The sequence below is a fragment of the Ambystoma mexicanum genome, chromosome 3p (genome assembly GCF_040938575.1).
Source record: "Ambystoma mexicanum isolate Mex_15411 chromosome 3p, UKY_AmexF1_1, whole genome shotgun sequence".
NCBI classification, from domain to species: Eukaryota; Metazoa; Chordata; class Amphibia; order Caudata; family Ambystomatidae; genus Ambystoma; species Ambystoma mexicanum.
Window position 1 is genome coordinate 205,614,652 of NC_090925.1, and position 15,208 is coordinate 205,629,859.

A 15,208-nucleotide genomic window follows, 5' to 3' on the forward strand; every position below is an offset into this window, starting at 1 on the left:
AGCCACTTTCAGGAGTTAGTCCTACTTTTATGTTAATTGCCCTGTTCCGGTTTTTTACTTTTTAAATCTGGTCACCCTACGGCAGCCTGAAGATGAATTCCTTATTTCTTAATGGGAGCAGAAAAAAATCTGCAAACCCCCTCGAACCCCTAATCTTTTACAGGTCCTGCCGCCCCCTCCACCAGGGCGACCACGGTATCGCCCTTCCTTGTCCACCTCCATCTCAGGATCTTGCAAAGGCTGTCACGCACCTCCTTGTGGTTGAGGAAGACGATAGTGGGGTTGAAAATGGCGCTGCAGAGGATAAGGCTGGAGGCGAAGGGCACGGCCCAGTAGGGCACACAGCAGGTGGGGCAGTACAGGAAGACGCAGTTAAGGGCATTGAAGGGTATCTTCAGCAGCGCATAGGCCAGCACTGCCACCAACATGTTGGCGGTCAAGCGGCGCTGCTTCCGCTCGTGTAGGCCCTCGCCCACACCGGTGGCGGCAGCCCTGCGGGACCGCCAGGGGCAACCCGTCTTCAGCAGCATCAGAAGGTAGAGGAGAGTGGTTGCGAGCACAGGCAGCAGCGTGCAGACCATGAAGAGAACGTAGACCAGGTAGCTGAGGTTGAGGACCACCAGGTACTGGCAGATCACACGCAGCTCACCGCCGCGCGTCAGCCAGGCCAGCTGGCTTCCGTTGGCAGCAGCTTCACGCAGCAGCTCCTGGTTGTTGTAGCGGATGACGGGGACATAGGCGAAGCAAACGGCTAGTGTCCAGCAGACGGCAATGTGCAGCGCGGCACGGATGCGAGTACTGGAGGAGAAATGTCTGCAAAGGAGGGAAGGGGAGAGAGACAGAAAGGGGAAATCAAGAAAAATAATTCAGAGTCAGTCATGACTGGGAGCAGAGGACAGTGCAACATCCGGTTCCAGTGATTAACCCCTGACTTCTTAGCCTCCTTAACTGTCAATTATCATGGAAACAAGGCGGGGACTGCTTAGAGACTCAAGACCCTGCTCGTCATGGACTTGTAAGGGGACACTCAAGACCTGCTGCTCTTAAGTACATACCACTGCTATGGTATTGCACATCCAAGGTATTATAACCACCCCTCCCAGTGACCCCTGTAAACCCTCAATTACAAAGACAGCACGCTGTCGCCTCATAGCTAGGTTTGTCCTTTATGGATCTACGTTAAAATAACAAACATATGGGGGGGGGGCCTGGCCAAGCGGCACCCAAGATGGTGGCATAGTATGGAAGCTCCTCAGAACAGGGATAATTCTTTAAAATATGGGCACTTCTTCTTAAATGTACACAATTCTAAACCTCTAATTGGCACTAGCTACCAAAAGAGATTTGTATCGCTGGGCACCTGAAAACCATTGCCTGCGAATTACTGTTACCAGGTGACTGGAGCCCTCGTGTGTGAAGAGACACAATATTTGTACTCCATTACGTGGGCCCTCTTCAGTCAGCCTGTGCCCATCCAGGGTACTGTGGTCTATCAGGGGAGTACATGGAGACTTGAAAGCCTCCCTCAGCACACCAGAGAGGGGAGACACAGCAGAGCACTGGCAAGTACTGCACAAATGAGCTGTTAACCCTCACTGAGGTCAATCTCTGTTATCACTGACATCCGGTGAGCAAACAAATTAATACGCTCTACCCTTTTTATTCTGCTGATTCTCCAGAACCTATTCACAAGTCATCACATATTTGACTAAAATATGGCTGAAATAACTAAATCTGTCACTTCATCAGAAAATTCCTCATTTTATTCCTGTTTAGAAAAAATTCTAGAAGAACTCAGCAGCATTCGCGCTTTCATTTCCACATTAGACTCACGTTCTTCCAATATTCAAGATGACATAAAAGGCTTCAAACAAGAAATGAAAACGTTTTCTGGAAGATTGGGTGAAACGGAGGAAAGGATTTCTTTTGCTGAAGATAGAGTGGAAGGCCTTGAATGTATGCAACAAAAAATCCTACAACTTGAACGTGACAACATAGATTTGGAAGATAGAAATTGGAGCAACAACCTTTGCTTTTATGGCATGCTAGAGAACATGGAAGCTGATGACTGTATCCTTTTCCTAACCAAATGGATCCCTTCTGCTTTAGGAATTACTTTCTCACCCCCACTGGAATTACAACGTGCACACCAAATAAGGCTCGATCTGCTACTAAAATGTCTACGCCCAGACCTCTCATTGCTTGCTTTCTAAGACATCAACAAGCGCACCAAACATTGCAAACTGCAAGGAAAAACTCTCCTGTTCTTTTCCAAGGACATAAGATCTTCATTTCCCCAGATTTCTCCAAATCTACCCAAATCAAAAGGAAGACATTATTTGATATGAGACCTCTGATGAAGACCCTTGATATTAGATACTACCTGCTTGAACAGGCGAAAATGATCATTACCATACCAGATTGTTCAACCACAGAATTCACGGAACCTAGTGATCTCTACAACCTGCTTCAATCTCTCCATTCCATCCAAATGGAAACCACTTCATCGGAACCAACTTCTTACTCAGCTAAAACAGACCCCCCCATGATAAAGCATCTCCTTACAGAAGATCTAAAAATCAATGTACCAAGTTTACCTCGAAGCGTAGCAGATCTGTTTCATCACTTCCCCAAGATTCTTCTAATCCTCCGTGCCCCAGAGATAAATCAAGATCACCCATTAAACCTTTGGACTCTGCTCTTTCCACTTCACAAACGTGATCATACTTTGATTCCAGCTATCTTGTGCCTATGGCTATTCTTATAAACAAATTGTCTAATGCTTACTAATATTATAGCATACTTTTTATTACTGTATCATTCTAAATATCGCCAATTTTGCCCCTCTTCCCTTCCCCCTGCCCTGTGGCAGGTCTCTACGCCCATGCAAACCCCCCCTCAACATGCGTTGGGAACCGGACCCACCTGTTTTCCCAGGGCCTATGTGCAGGGTAACCCATATGGACCTCTATTGGCTGCTCCTGCCCTGCTTCATCCCCCGGCGCTGAGTCTGGTCCCTGAATGGCTGGGGCACATCACCGTCTGGGGTCCAGCGTTCTCAATGTGTGTTGGGGGTCCCCAAAGGGCGTCTTTATGCCCCAGAGTGCCACCCTGCCTCCCCACGGGTGTAGTTGGGTTCTTGAGGTCTCTCCACTAGTGTTTCTTGGTTTTGTTGCAGCCCGCTGCTTCCGCAATGTCTGTAAATACTTGTGGGGATGGGGGGGCCTGCAATATGGTGGGCGTTGTCGCTCTTTGCCGCTCGTACCGGCCGCTTACCGGAACGTTGCCGCCGACCTTGTTTCTTGGGGGGGGGGGGTTTATGGAACCTCTCCACCCACGCCCGTGCCATCGGGGGCTTCCGTAGGGAACTGGAGGATTATGTCGGGGGCCAGGGTGTATTGCTGCACGGCCTCTGAGACCGAGCCATTGTGGCATGCCGTGCTTGTGCTCCTGCAGTTCTGCCGGGCCACCGGGATCCACCGCCCCATTCTTTACCTTATTTATGACCCCCTCACCCATACCGTTTGCATCTGGGAGTCCCGGCTCACCTCCTTTGATGTGGATGATGTAGGGCTGCCTTGGAAGCTGCCGGCCTTCATTCACCGAGGAGCGAGTCAAACGCAGGAAATTCGCCCTTCGTTTCGGTGGGCTTGCCTTCCGTATTCTGGCTGTTAAGTCGGAAGTCGTCCCGGTGTTCTGCGCTGCGTTTGCCCACCGGCTGCTCAGAGACTGACTCCACTGCCCATTGGATCCTTACGGTATGATGCAGGTACAAGTGCTTTTCCCGGAAGTGGGTTGGCGCTCTGTAGCGGTTCTTCCGAGCCTGACGCCGGGTGCCCGGACTGTCTCAGGAAGACAGTCACAGAGCCACACCCACCTTCTTGGGTACGCCTGCTGGGGCCGATCCTCAGCCTGCACCGAGATACTCCAAACAGTGGCTTCTAGACTATATGGGAGATGCTGCCAGAGCCCTAGGCCGCTGGAGGGGGACGGAGCGCACCACTGCACGTTCCTCCTAAGAGTGCTTCCATCTTGGAATCCCTCAGGAGGGGGATTTTTGAGTAATAGTAGCTGCTGATTTGGTTAATGATTTGAGAAGAGAGGTATGAAGGGGAACATCAGATGTAGGAATATTACATTTTAGTTGAAGTGTGCAAAGGGATTGGTGCAAAGTTATGAAATATGTGTTTAGCTTGACACCGGAAGAGTATCATCTATGTATGATATCAGGTTTGAATCTGTTAGGTCAGTATTTATTGAACCAAATAATTACCTCTCCCAGTTCAGTTTCAATAAAAGAGTTGGAAGGAATTTTATTCCAGATGGTTTTGAAGAGATGTAGAGATGGGAAGTTGGCAATATTAGGCCATGAGGATGTGGTTAAGAAAGACAAGAGAGATAATGGGACGATGGTATTTGCTACTATGTTGATGCAAATAGGGGCTTCATTAAGGTGATTTTCATATTGTTTAAAAACAATTAGTTGCTTGAGAATAAAGACTTTATGATATATTTAGAAGTTGGGGAATTTTACACCTCCTAGGAGTTTTGTTAATCTTAATTTATTAATGGCAATTCCAGGAGTTTTCTGATTCCATAAGAATTTAAGGAGTAGAGAATCAATTTTTTTAAATAAAATTTGGTTGGAATTGCTACAGGAATTAGATAAAGTGTAAAGAATGATGGGACTAATCCTTATTTTTATAGAATCCAAGCGTCCCCACCAGGATAGGAAAAGAGGTGACCATCCTGATATAATTTTTGCAACTTTATCTATGAAGTGGCTAGTGTTAAGAGTAATTGTAGAGTTAATGTCTTTAGAAATATGAAGTCCTCGATATTTAATATGAGAAGATTGCAAAGTCACATCAAATAATTTAACGTGCATGTGTTAGTAAGCGGCATAAGTTCTGATTTATTAAGATTTAATTTGTATCCAGAGATGATAGAGAAGTTATTAATGGAGGATATCACGTGTTGCATGGAGGAGGCAGGGTTGGAAAGATAAAGTAAAACATTGTCAGCATATGCAGATAATTTAACTTCTGTTTATCCCATGGTAATACCTTTGATATTGGGATTAGTTTTTATACTCTGCAAATAGGGCTCTAATGCAAGGTTAAATAATAAGGGCGTGAGTGGGCATCCTTGGCGGCTACTGTTGTACCTTGTACAGCCCCCCTTCATCATTCATCCCATTGACTGCACAGGAGCCGGATTCCTCCTGACCTTCACTTTATTCCTCCATGTTACAACTGACTTTCCTTTTTCCTTGCCCCTCCCTTTCCTCCCGCTTCCCGCCCATAGTCTTGAGCTTCCCTCTTAAAGGGGCTCTGTACTTTCTCATTCATAACACCCCCCCCCTTGCTTAACATGAGACTTCCCGGGTTACATTTGTTCAATGAGCCGCTGAGGTCTCTTTGTGGTTCGATGGGGCTTGCTTGGTTGCTCGTGGGTCTCCTCTGCACTCTCTCATCGCGGTGTTTCATGAGTCTCTACTCTCTCGTTTTCCTCCATCTCGATTGCTTCCCCTTTTGTTGGTTCATGCTCTTCAAAGTATAACTTGTGGAGGAGGGAGTCCTTTGACATCATTTTGCCATAGTTCCTTGTCGTAGTTGTCACTTGTTCTTTGTTCCTTGTCCCTAGGATGGGGTCTGCAGGGTTCGTCTCTCCTCTGTCTTTTCTTGCTTCTCCCGCATCTTGCTCAGGCACGTGGTCCTTCTTGTGGGTTACTTCAAATGACCTATAGTGGGTGCTGATGAGTGCGTGCTGTAGTGCTGTTCGGTGGCTGAGATGGCTGTGCCCTATGGCGGGACTCGGTATCATTCAGATGGCGTCAGGCATTCTGCGATCTCCCTGGGTTAGGTTGCATCGTGACCGTCCTTTTGGCTGTACTGTCTGTGCTGTCCTCCATTGGACGGCATGGGCTTGGGTTTGTCTAGCGGGTGTTCTTCTGTCCTGGTTTGGTATTGTTGCCTTGTACCAACATTTCTTGTGGCTTCCACATTCCCCCCCGGTACGACTTCCCGAAGGGTACTGGGTGGTTGCGAGGCTCAGGTTTGTGTGGCAAGTGCCGGTCCATCCCTTTTTGGGTGGGTTAACTCAGGGTAGAGGGGGTGTGCATGCCTGTGACGTCTAGGTGGGCTGGTGTTCATGTCCTCGGTCTCTTTCCTGATGTCTAACTGTGCCATCGGTGGACATGGGTATCTTGCTTGGGCTGGTGGTGTAGGTTGGCATGCAGAGCTTGTGGGTGGTCCTGTTCTGCACACTGCTTGAAGGTGACCTTCTTGGCACAGGGCCAGCATGTTCGTCCAAAGACTGGGTATGGTTGCCTGCGTGTATTTTTCCACTCCCACCCGTGGCATTGCTCTTTGCTCGGGCTTTGTTGCTGCTGTCTTCTAAGTTTCCGCCTTCTCCAGGGTCGAGTGGCCTTAGAGTGTTGCTGTTGCCCTTCCGTGAGGGCCGCGATGGTGTCGCGTTCAACTTTCCTTTCAATGGCGACTGCCTGTGCGTCAACTCTCTCGTATGTTTTTGCCAGGTTGAGTATTTTCGCTAGGGTTAGGGGCTTTTTGAGAAGGTGTTTTCTGAGCGTTGACGAGGTGCACCCTTCTATGATGCTCAGTCTTATAGCTTCTTCATCATTGAAGTTGGCAAAGTCGCAGTCCTTGATGTTCTGCTGGAGGCGAATGACAAATTCTCCTACCGGACTTATGTGGCAGCTGTGTGTGTTGATTGAATGCGTAGCGTTCGTAGTCTTTGTTGCAGGGTATTATTAGTTTGTCATTGATTGCAGCGAGGAGGCATTGGTATGTGGTCCTGTCCTGTGCCGGTATTGTTGTTATTATTCCTTTTATTTCACTTCCGGCTAGATTCCTGAAGATGCTTATCTTGTTTGGTGGGTCTTGACTTCCTATTGATCCTACAAAGTCTTCAAATTCTTCTACCCACTCCTCCCATCTTGTTCCTTGGTCGTGGTGTGGTTTCATGGCGAATGGGTTGGGCCGTCTCATGACGGCGGCATATGATGTGGGGCCCAAGTTTGCTAGGGTTGGTGCATCTGCGTCGGCATCTTCTTGTGCCTGGTTAACCATGTTGTGGAGTGCTTTTGGAGGTGCTCAATGTGGTATGTGGTAGACGGGTTCTGTGTGGTGCTCCCGGCTGTTTTCGGGCTGAGTGGCTTTCCTGGGCCTCTAGTTTGCTTGTGGCTTTAAAGCTCTTGGTCACAACTTGGGCACAGCATACACCCTTTTGGGCTGGGCGATCTGCGCTATAGTGGCACTGGGTCACTGCAGTGGCGCGCAGGATTGCTGCTTCCTGCCACTTTGTGGGTATTTTTGTGGCGTTGGGCTTGTGGGGTGTACCTCTCAGTATGCCTTCTGTTGTCCCTGTGGGCGTGGTACTGTACAGTACTGGTGGTGGCCTGTGGCAGTGAGGCTTCCTCACATGTCCCTTTGTTCTGTCTTGCTGTGGTGGGGGATGGGTGTGTACTCCTTACCGGTGCTTGGAGCCTCCCCTATTCGGATCGCTGCGGTCCTCCTCCTGCGGCTGTATTCCTCTGTTCCTCTTCCCGCTGCAGTGTCCTCTCTCACTCCGGAGCTTCCTCACGACGCGGACAGCTGGGCTCCCTTTATCCTTAGGCAGCAGTCTCACCGTGCAGCGACACAGTCTGGTGGGCTGTGCTTCTTCCCTGGTCGTACTGCGGGCATCCACACAGCCCGTTCATTGCTGTTCTCGCCACAAGCTGTGGCTCACCTCGTCCTTGCAGGGTCCGACGACCCATCTCTGATGCAGGCCACGTTGCCTGCGCCTTTCGTACTGTTGCTGGACACCTCTTTCCCACCTCGTCATGACTGGGCACATGGTCCCCCGGCTGCACGGTCCCCTGGCTGCACTCCTTGCTGCTGGGCTCTCCGTCTTCTTTCTTCCGTTCTTCTCTGCTGCGGGCGCACAGGTCCTCCACTTGCATTCCGGGCCAGCTTCCTGGGTTCTTCTCTGCTGCGGGGCACACCGTAGCTGTTGGCTCGCGGGTCCTCCGTCTCTCCTCCTCTGCTGGACGCACGCCTCCACCACTGCTGGGAACACGGGCCCCTCTCTGCAGCAGAGCATGGGCTATAATTGGCCTTGTCACCAGTTGTTGTACCTTGTACAGCCCCTCTTCATCATTCATCCCATTGACTGCACAGGAGCCGGATTCCTTCTGACCTTCCCTTTATTCCTCCATGTTACAACTGACTTCCCTTTTTCCTTGCCCATCCCTTTCCTCCCGCTTCCCGCCCATAGTCTTGAGCTTCCCTCTTAAAGGGGCTCTGTCCTTTCTCACTCATAACAGCTATCTCTTTCAACTTGAAAGGCGGGAGAAAGAGAATTATTGATAAGAATCTGGGTGGAGGAGGAGGAGTAAAGTATTCGAATAAGATTGATAAAGTAAGAGGAAAAGCCATGCCATTTTAAGGAGTGAAACATAAATGGCCAGGATACACGATCAAAAGCTTTTACCGCATCAAGAGCGAGAACGTCCAAGGGGTCATTAGACTTCTGAGAATAGGATAGAAGATTAAAAAGTAGTCTGGTGTTGGAGGACGCATATCTACCTTTTATGAAGCCTGACTGATCGATGTACATGAGTTTAGGAAGATATTTTTCTAGCCGTTTGGCTATAAGTTTGGCGAGTATTTTAGAGTCTGAGTTAATAAGAGAAATAGGTCTATAATTATTAACTAGAGAGGGGTCTTTGTCAGGTTTAGGAAATAAAATAAGGAGAGCTTCTCCAAAGGAGCCTGGCCAATTTTAACAAAATGATTATATAATCGTAAAAGTTTTGGAGAGATGGAATCAATGAATGCTTTAAAAAAGCCATTGGAAAAATCATCAGGACCAGGGGCTTTATTAGGTTTAAGGTCTAAGATAGCTTGTTTGATTTCTGCTAAGGATATGGGTGAATCAAGAGGAGAGAGATCTATAGGATCAGAAGGTTTTTCTTATTATTCTTGAGAAAAGAGTGAATTTCAGAATCATTAATAGGGGTATCAGAGGAATATAGAATAGAGTAGAAGTCCAGAAAGGCACCATTTATATCTTTTGGGTTAGTCAGTCTACTGCCATCAGAGGAAGTAATGGATGTGATAAGTGATTTTTCTTTTTTCCTTTTTAAATATGATGCCAACATTTTCCCGGTTTTGTTGGATTCACTCTACAATTTGGATTTAGAGCGCAGAATGGAGTTGGAAGCCTTGTCAGTGCACAACTTAGTGAATTCAATGTGTTTCTTTATAATGTTTTTTGCAATAATGGGATCTGGATTGGCATAGTATGATCTTTCAATGTCTTTGATGGAGGTTAATAATGTGTTGTGACTAGATTTGGATTGTCATTCTTTGGTTGCCGAGAATTGAATAACAAAGCCGCGAAGGGTGGCTTTGAAGGCATCCAATTATTGGGGCTAGAAGTATGTTCAGGTCGGTTAAGAAGGAAGTAATAATCAATAAAAGTACTTGTTTTTTCAATGAAAGTTTTATCCTTGAGGAGGAATGAGTTGAATTTCCAGCTTGGGAAAAATTTAACAATAGGTGCCCATTCAACGACAGTAGAGATGGGGGCATGATCAGAGATAGTTATGGGTCCGATATTATATCCTAAAATGGCTGGGGCAAGTGAAGGGTTAGTAAAGAAGTTGTCTAATCTAGAGAAAGAGTGATGAGGAGGAGAATAGAACATGAATTCAATAGTATCAGGATGGCAGAAGCGCCAAGAGTAAATCAAATTGAGGTTATGTATTATGTATCAATTGTTGCACGATTTGGAATTAATAAAATTGGACATAAGATTTACGGTCAAGGGAGAAATCAAGTACTTGGTTAACATCACCAGATAAAAGGAGTCTATCTGGACTCTTCTGTCCAAGTATGTTCTGAAGGTTAGACCAGAACAGGGGGTGAGGAGCGGTCGGGCCATAAACATTGATTATAGTCACTGGTAGGTTATTAATAATACCTTCACTAATGATCCAGTGGCCATCAGGGTCTTTTTCTTCATTGGTTCAGGAGAAGATTAAGGAGGTCATTACGACCCAGGCGGTAAGTACACCAACTTTACCACCATGGTGTAAACTATGTTTACACCATGGTGGATGGCGGATTTACCGCCCCATTCCAAGGTGAGTGGGGCGGTAAATCCCCATTTCCCATTTACCCTTCCCCATTCCCATTTTTGCCCCATAGGGCATAATGGGAGTGGGGAAGGCGCTAATTACGGCACCGTAAATTACGGTGCCGTAATTAGCACCAAGGCGGTTTAGCGCCATGGATTTTAACGGCTGCTAAAAGCAGCCGTTAAAATTGGAATCAGGCGTTAAGGGTTAACGACGGAGTTAACCCTTAACGCCTGGGTCGTAATGACCTCCTAAGTCTTTGTTGATTAGGATGGAGAGTCCTCCTTTCTTGTCGAGAGCATTTGAGAAGAAAGTATGACTAATCCATGGTACTTTGATTTTGAGATTTTCACTGTCAGAGTTTAGATGGGTTTCTTGGAGGCAAACAATATCCTCTTTGAATTTTGAGAGTTGGGTAATGATCTTTTTATGTTTGATGGGGTGATTGAGCCCCTTAACATTCCAGGTAACCAACTTAATAGACATTAGTAAGCATAGAATTGTTCATTAAATGACCAAGGTACGTTATATAAATAGGAAGCAGTGGATAGAATATACAGTATATATAGTGTTAAAATTAGTGAAGAGCAAGTGACATTGCGACATATTTACAGTAAAGCATCAGTAAGGTATAAGGGGAAGGACATAAGGGTGGGTCCACAACACGAGGGAAGAATATAGGTAAAAGATAGTGAGGAATAGGTTAGGGATGAAAAATAACAAACAGAGAGTAAAAGCAGTAAGAATGGAAAAATTTCATCTAGAGCTACAGAAAAGATAAGGAGTATCATGGGGGATACAAGAGCACAATGCAGAGTGAGGCGAGAGTGAAGAAAAGCTAACAAACAGTTAGCTGGTATGCTTCTCAGCTTTGCCCTGATGCGGTCGGCGGGGAAGGTTCCGCATTGTGGTAGAATTAGGCATGCTCTCCGTCCTGCCTTCTCTGCAGGGGCGCGTTGTCTTTATGGACGAGTGTGGTCCGGTTACTTCACTGACGCCGGCCCGTTTGATATTGTTCAGGTAGGTCTTATTGCTGTTCTTTAGTTTTGTTGCTATCCTGCATGCCTTTCTTTGTTTAAAATGTCTCTTTTTTCTCCCTTAGGTATGTGGAGCTTCAGCGCGGTGAACTGGCTTGGTTGAGCCCCGCTGGTAAATGATGGCGCATTAAGAGCGCTATGATGCGGTAAGTAAGTGTAACGCTCACCTGATTCCCGTAGAGGCGCCGGTCTTGACTGGGCGTATACCGTATCTTCAAAGGTGATGTGTAACACACGGCTGGCTCTTTGGGCTGGACCTCTGTGCACTGTATGTCTGACTCGAAGGGTAAGATGTCTGCAGATAGAAAATATGGGATTAAGGAACTGGGTTATTGAATGTCTCTCTCTTCTTCCCTTTCTCTTCTCCTGTAGAACCCCAAAGGTTAACGCTCTCACCTTAGGTAAGTGAACGCCGTGCTCTCCATCTGCCTCGGGGCAGGGTGCTGTAACCAGTTTCTTCACTGGATAAGGGGAGCAGGCCTCTTGACTTCAGAGGACTGCTGTCCGTCGTTTACTGCACGAACGGTAAGTTTCGAGTAATTCTAATGTCTTTAAAGTCTTTAGTAATGATGTTTCTTGTTTTGCAGGGTTCCGGCGATGGCGGATGACGGGCTGAAGTGAGTTGAAGATGGAGCCCGTGTGATGAATAGAAGCGCCTGGAAGCACGTAAGTAAGCGCTTGTTGCCTGCTTCACGATGCGCTCTAACTGTCTTTTTATTTTGCAGGTACAAGTTCGGAGCGGCTGCAGGGTGCCGGAATACCCACTGGGTTAGATGTGGAAAGGAGTAATGGCACGTGAGTATTAAAGTTCCCCAATGTCTTTAAACGCACCTTGTTTTGTCTTTCAGATGCGGGATGCAGCGCCGAAGGCCTCCGGAGCGTGCGAAGAGTTGGTAAGCTTTTGTCTTTCAGATGCCGGAATGCAGTGTGAAGACCTCCGGAGCGCACGAAGAGTAGGTAAGCCTTTGTCTTTCAGATGCCGGAATGCAGCGCGGGGCGTTGGTGACAGCCGATGGACCAGGTAAGTGAAGAGCTGTCACTGAAGACCGTAATGCTAACCTGTTCTTTCTTGTCTTTATAGGTGTTGCTGAAGACTGGATTCAGGAAGGTAAGCCTTTTTCCTTAGGCCCAGGATCAGATGCAGAAGACACAATGAGCGTTCTGCTGCAGAGGATGCAGAATAACGCAAAGCAAGATTCATCCATCGGGTGTGGTTTAAATAGCCTCCTGTAGTGCTTAGGTTTCTCCTTCCACAGCCACGCCTAGGTAAGAAAAGAGTTCCTGCTTTCCAGAAGAGTTCCAGTGTTCTGAATCTAGGGAGTGGCTCCTGCCCCACCCAACAGGAAAAGTAGTTCCAAACAGAAGAGGATCAGAGGCTCAACTGGCAGGCAAGTAAGCAGCATGGTCTGCTGCAGGTAAGTCCACCCAAGCATTATGAGCCCGGCGCTTCCAGCGCTGGGACTGGGCATATTTATGAGCCTGGTGCCACTGGCGCCAGGACTGGGTCCAAAAGGTCCCAATTGGGACTGGTTGGCACTCGGAACCTGGGTTATGGATCTGCTTCCAAGGGAGTTGGGAAAACCCTGACCTTTTGGAAGCAGAGATCATGACAGTACCCCCCCTCAAGGCCCCTCCCAAACCGGGCTTCTCCGGGGGTTTTGGCTTGTCAGGAAATGTTCGGTGAAATCTTTTGATTAGGCGAGGAGCGTGGACATATTCAGCAGGTTCCCAGGATCTCTCTTGGGGGCCGTAGCCTTTCCAGTCAATTAGGTAAAATAGTTTAGATTTGGAGATCTTGGAGTCCAGAATGCTTTTGACTTCAAACTCGAGTTCTCCATCAACTAGGATAGGTTTTGGAGATTTAGTTAGTCGGGTTTGAGGTTGCACGGGTTTTAATAGAGAGACGTGGAAGACCGGATGTATCTTCATGTGCGGGGGCAAGTCCAACTTGACCGCTACTGGGTTTACTATGGTAGTGATGGAATAGGGACCAAGGTATCTTGGGTTGAATGTGCGTGGCCCTTTTAGAGGTAGATATTTGGTGGATAACCAGACTTGATCCCCTACTTGATATTGAGGGGCTTCCTTCCGATGTTGATCTGCTCCTTTCTTGTATTGTTCTTTAGCCCTTTGAAGGTGAGAAACAGCTTCCTTAAAGGCTTGGGTGATTGTAGAATGCAGGTAGTCTACTGCTGGTGTTTCAAGATCTTGGAGAGGATCCAACTCCGAGGTTCGAGGGTGACTGCCGTACAAAAGAAAAAATGGGGTTTTCCCAGTTCCCGAATGGACAGAGTTATTGTAGGCATATTCGGCTATCCAAAGGATGTCTTTCCAAGTTTTTTCAGTTTGTTGCAGCATGCAGCGTAAATACTGTTCCAGAGTTTGATTGGTCCTCTCGGTTTGTCCGTCGGTCTGAGGGTGGTGACTGGTCGATAGTCTCACATCAATTTGAGCCGACCGACAGCAACTTCGCCAAAAATGAGAAATAAATTGACTACCTCGATCCGAAATTAGAACCGAAGGAAAACCGTGCAGTCGGACGATGTTTTCGAGAAATTCTCCGGCCAGAGTTGCTGCTGTTGGCAAGCCTTTGAGCGGAATGAAATGCGCCATCTTGGAGAATAAGTCCACGATTACTAGAATCGTATTGTATCCGGAGCATGGAGGTAGATCGGTGATGAAGTCCATAGAAAGCGTATGCCAAGGGCGAGGTGGGATGTCAATAGGGCGTAAGAGGCCTGCTGGTCTTTCCTTTTGACTCTTGTTTTGGGCGCATACTCCACAGGACATTATAAAGTCTCTGATATCTTTTTTCCAAGACAGCCACCAGAAGTAGCGCTTGATCTTTTCTGAGGTCTTGGCCATACCGGGATGTCCTTCCATTAAAGAATCGTGATAACAAGAGATTACTTTTTTCTGTAAATCTGTGCTGGGTAGGTATAATCGTTCTTGGAAATACAATAAGTTGTCCTTTACTGCAAAGTCCTTTCCCTGCAGATGCCAATTCTGTATGTCTGCTGGAGTTACAAGTTGCCTGGCTTTATCCTTAACTTCCTCTATGGATTCTGTGGCGATTACACCCAGAATTCTTTGTTCGGGAAGGATTGGTACAGGTTTAGGGTTGATCAAGTGTTCTTCCACTCCCATCCGAGAAAGGGCATCAGCTTTACCGTTCTTTGTACCAGGTCGATAGGTAATTATGAAGTCAAACTCGGCAAAGAATAATGCCCAACGGAGTTGTCTAGAGGATTGGGCTTTTGCGGTTTTCAAATATTGCAGGTTTCGGTGATCCGTAATCACAGTAACGGTGTGTCGGGCCCCCAGCAGATAATGCCGCCAAGCCTTAAAGGCAGACTTGATAGCCAGAAGTTCCTTGTCAGTAATTGTGTAATTGATTTCAGGAGGTGAGAATTTGCGGGACCAAAATGCCACGGGATGCAACTGATTGGTTACCGGGTCCTTTTGTGATAGAACTGCCCCCATGGCAAGGCTTGAAGCATCAGTTTCCACGATGTAGGGGAGTTCGGGGCGAGGGTGTTTTAAGATTGGTGCAGAGATAAATTTAGTCTTCAAATCCTGGAAAGCTTGTTCCGCCTCGGTAGACCATTCAAAACGTTTGTTTTTCTTTAACAAGGCAGTGATGGGCTGGACTATTCGAGAGAATTCGGGGATAAACCTGCGGTAAAAGTTAGCGAAGCCTAACATGCTTTGCACACCTTTTACGGAGGATGGTGATGGCCATTTGAGAACTGCATCGACCTTCTTTGAATCCATACGCACTCCACCAGGTGATAATATGAATCCCAAGAATTCAACTTCAGTCACGTTAAAAACACATTTTTCCAACTTAGCGAAAAGTTTGTGTTGACGCAATCTTTCGAGGACCATTTTCACATGTTTCCGATGTTCAGATTCCGATGAAGAATAAACGAGGATGTCGTCAATGTAAACAACAACACACACATCTATGAGCTCTCTGAGGACATCGTTCATAAAATATTGAAAGGCGGCCGGGGCATTGCAA